This window comes from Propithecus coquereli, unplaced genomic scaffold, assembly GCF_000956105.1.
Source record: "Propithecus coquereli isolate 6110/MARCELLA unplaced genomic scaffold, Pcoq_1.0 Scaffold294, whole genome shotgun sequence".
In the NCBI taxonomy this organism is placed as follows: domain Eukaryota; kingdom Metazoa; phylum Chordata; class Mammalia; order Primates; family Indriidae; genus Propithecus; species Propithecus coquereli.
Window position 1 is genome coordinate 3,998,787 of NW_012148552.1, and position 4,492 is coordinate 4,003,278.

Sequence of the window (4,492 nt, forward strand, 5' to 3'; positions counted from 1 at the left end):
AGGAAGTCAACATGTTGCTGCCTCGTAGTTCTGGGAAGTACCAACAACACACACCATGTGGAAAGCTACAGGAGCAGGGTGTTCACATGGCCCCCGGATGTCCCCCATAGATGACCCGCTAAATGTGGGACAGGGGTGTGTTTAAAGGGCCAGTGACCAGTTCCCCCAGTCTGCCAGGGACAGGCTGCGAAAACAGCACAACACAAAACACACTGCATCGCCCACATGAACATGCCCCAAACGTCCGCCTGGACCCAATCCAGCCTCTTGCTGCCAGATCACAGGTATACACCGGGGGCGGAGGAACAAAAAGAGACACCACGACGACTGTGACCGTGGCCCTACACTAGATTCTGGCTCAGAAAAAACAGCTACTCAAGACATTTTGGGGACAGCTGGGATCTGACTGTGGACTGGCTCTGGATGACTCCGAGGGGTTGTCTTTAACATTTCTTAGATGTCATTGATGGTGGGATTGTGATTATTGAGAACAATGTCCTTTTCCGTTCTCTTAGGAGAAAGGGACACTTAGAGGTAAAGTGTCCCCATGTCTGCAATTTCCTTCAAAAAAGGTCTGGCAAGCACCAGACGGGGGCAGTCATGGTGGTGCCAGCTGAGGGCAGCGCACAGAGGAGTGCCAACCCTCTGTAAGTTAGACAATTCACAATATAACCTTCAAAAAAACTGAAGCATATTTGTTTTTAACTCAGAGCACACGTGCTTTCAGCGAGCTGTCAGGTCCACTCAGGGACTCAAAGAGCTTAAAGTCAGACTCCCGGCCTGGCTCAGTCGGGGAGATGGCAGTTTCCCCCACTGAGGATATAAATTAAGATCTGGTCTACACCTGAGAGTAACTTTAATAACATATTCTGAGGGTGCAGAGCCAAGCTAACACATCCTAGGGGTTGCAACAGCATCAGCTGCCTCAAAGCCAGCAATTCCGAAAGAGCCACTGCACCCATACACAGAAAGGCCATCATCCAGGCCTGGCCTAAACTGAGACGAGGAACTCAAAGCTAAAATCCCAAAGACAGTTGCAAAGGGTTAAACTTCAGAAACCTAGAACCAGAGCTATTTCCATGAGATGTGGTCAGAAACCCCGATAAGGCTACCTTGGAAACAAAGCACATTCCAAAGCAAGCAAACAGACCACATTAAGGTCAGTTGGTCCCTGTTCTGTCCCCGAAATGTTCTGGGTCACATACCAGGGCTGCTTGGGTTGTTCTGATCACTCTTTGTGTGAGTCCCCTGTTCTTAACACCGGCACTCGCAACACCTAGCCTTTCCTTTGGGGTCCAGGCAGTCCCATTAATGACAGGCCTGAAATTGAAGCTGTGGCTGAAAGCTTCTGGGGAGAGTCTTTCACTTACAGGATAAGGAACGTGGCTTCTGTGATAGTAACCGGAGCTCTCCCCGCACGGCACACAGCTCCAGACCCCGCTCTCTCTGCCGCAAGCAGGTGGAGCAGAGATCACAAAGCGAGCTTTGGGTGAGAAGCCAGCCCCTCAGGGTTTATATCCGTGGAGGTCACGAGGCAGGAGGACAGAGTGCGTCCAGGGCCCGCTGGTCCACAGGGCCAAGGGGTCAGGTCTTCCCACTCAGACCAATGATGGGCAGCTGCAGCAACCACACAGAGAGCACTCTGGTGGGCCAGCGGGGAGGGGCCCAGCCCCACCCTCAGTCTCAAGCCAGTATCAGCTGTTTTTATTCTACCCAGCAAAAAAGACGCGGGCCGCAACTGCTGAAAATCCTTCGCCTAGAATGGGAGATCAGGAGCAGGGAACGCACCTTGTCAGGTGCTGGGCCTAGCATTTTTAGTGCATGTCACTTAAGCTGTATGTCCGCCAAATCCCCACAACAATCCCTGAGGAGCTGGGGAGGAGGCTTTACCAACAAGTGTGCAGCTGTGCAGAGGGAGGCTGCGCTGCCTGGCAAGGCCTCTGCACCACAAGGATGCTTCCCCCAGGGGGCCTCCGCCCTGCTGCCCCTGGACCCAAACATCCCCTCCCTCTGAGGTTTCCCCCAGTACATTTCTCAAACAACTGAGCATCGCCTCTGCCCTCGTCTGCCAGTAGTTTTCCTTGGAGCATTTATTGGGCCTTCTTCTCTGGTTTACATCGATGCTCACCGCAACTACTATGTTCTCCAAGGCCAGGGCCTTTTTAAAACACCATCATTGCCCCAGCAAGCAGAAGCTTCAAGAACGCTCCATGCAGAGTTCACCAACTCTATCCTTCCCACGCCCCTGCCTCGGAAATAAGAAAGATTTTATTTTATTCCTAGCAATGCCTTCCAGAATTTGAACCACCAAAAGCGCACATCAAATATTAGCAAAGAAGCTATGTGAGGTATACCAGAACGAAGAACAAACAAGGCACTGAAAGGTGGGGTGCAGAAGAGTAGGGAAGACCGGGATGCAGAAAGCCAGGCCACAGAAGGACGTGACAAGAGCAAGGTGCTGTAACCCAGACACTAACGCAGAAGGCCAGAACCAGGATGCTAAAGGACGCTGCGGGCTGAAGGCATCCTGACTTCCTATGCAGTGGGATGTAAGCAAGACCATGGGTTCCTACGGCTGCATCCTCCGGTCCTGAGAGTTTAAATGACTTGAAAATCGAAAGTAATGACAGTCACTGACTCTCTGAATGGCTGTGTGCAGAAACACATAGAAGGAAACGGAATGTTGGTAAGGAAGAGCTAGCCTGGTCTCTACCCTGGGGCCTGGCCCGGCTGGGCCCAACAGCTCTACCTGCTCCCTCCTTGCAAAACCACCATCACAGCAAAGGAGAAGGGAACCAGACTAGAAGCAGAAACCGAAGTAGCTGAAGCCAAGCAAAGAACAAAATGCACAAAGTGAAGAGAAGGGCAGCCCCAACCACGGTCACTTACTGATCCTCACACGCTCCCAGGGCTCCACTTCCCAGTGCTCCTCACTCCAAATTCTATGCCCACCAGGGATCTGAAACGCAGACGTTTCTTTCACTACATAAACATTGCATATCAGCTCCTTTGCACATACACTGAAGTCAATCAAGTCCCCTAATAATTTACTTAAAACCGTTCTCCAAGGTGTTGGGGCATTCTTCACACAGCTTGAGGTACTCACTGTGTATGGGAGTGGGGGTTGGGGCTGACATTAAAGAACATAATTTTCACATCCAAAAACATCAACCACCTTATTCAGGAATTAACCAGAACAAAGGGCAAGAGGACTGTAACCACCTATCAAGAGAACTAACTTTTTTTCAATATAGGAGATTAATGGTGTCCTCTGCCCAAAAGATTGAGCCTCTGAAACTTTTTGAAGATTCACAGAATGTCTCTTAACTTGTGCTAGATCTTTTCCTGAGAAAAAGCAAGTTATGCTAAGCAGATATAATCTGTTTAAGGATCGCAGAAGTGTGCATCCTTGCACGAACATCCCACTGGAAACCCTCAGACTATGGAGTCAAATTCCGGTAAACTTTGTTCTTGCAAGATAACTTTGTTTAGCAACTGAAATTAACTCATAATCGAAACTTGGCTTTAATCTCATAGCACTTTTTTAAAAACTCCAACTAAATTTTTCCTAATCTCTTAATTTTACCATCACCACACACAGAGAAAACATCAGAAGTTAATATTTCTATGTAAAAAGTCACGAGGATGTGCTTCCTTTAGCAGACCGGACTTACTGTAAGGTCTAAAGTAGATTTTCTAAAACTATGCACTTAATCCGATCAGCGTTAACTTCAAAACAAATAACTTCCCTTTTTGCAAACACCAGGACACCCACAGACGCTTCTCCTGACGGCGCAGCGTGGCGGGGACTAGTTTCCCGAGGGGCGCACGAGTCCAGGGACAAGCTCCCCAAACACGGAGCACCCGGGGCGAGGAGAGCGATTCTCTGAGGAAAGAGAGGTGGTGTGGGTCGCACGGGAAGGACAAAGGGGGAGACGAAAACGGTGCACGCTCACTCGGGTGTGCAAACACACCGGGAATTGTGATTTGCAATTTACGTTTCTTCCTTCTTCACGCAATCTGAACGGTCCTGCCCAGAAACACGCACGTTCGCCCCAAAGCTCCACGCGCGCAGCGCTGAACTCGCCTCCCCGGCGTCGCAGCCCCGGCGGACGCGGCCGGCCGATCTCTTCCTGGAAGCGGACCGCGAGTGACAGGGCGCGCGGACCCCGAGGCTCGGCGGCGCTGACGCGCGGGGGGCGGCCCCGACCCGGCCCTCCCGGAGCCGCCCGGCACGTGGGGCCGCCGCGGGCCGCGCCAACTTCGGGCTACTCGGGCGTCCTGTCAGCGCGGCCGCCGCCAGCTGTCAGCGGGCGGGCGTCCGCGGGGACCCCGGCCCGGCCCCGGCCCGCGCAGACAATAGCGGCCCGGCCCGGCGCGGTCCGCCCGGCGGGACGCGGGACACGGGGACGCGGTGGCGGGGCGCGGCGGCGCCGGCCGCGCACTCACCTCGGCGCCCGGCCCGGGGCGCGCGGCTCCCGCCCGGCTGCGC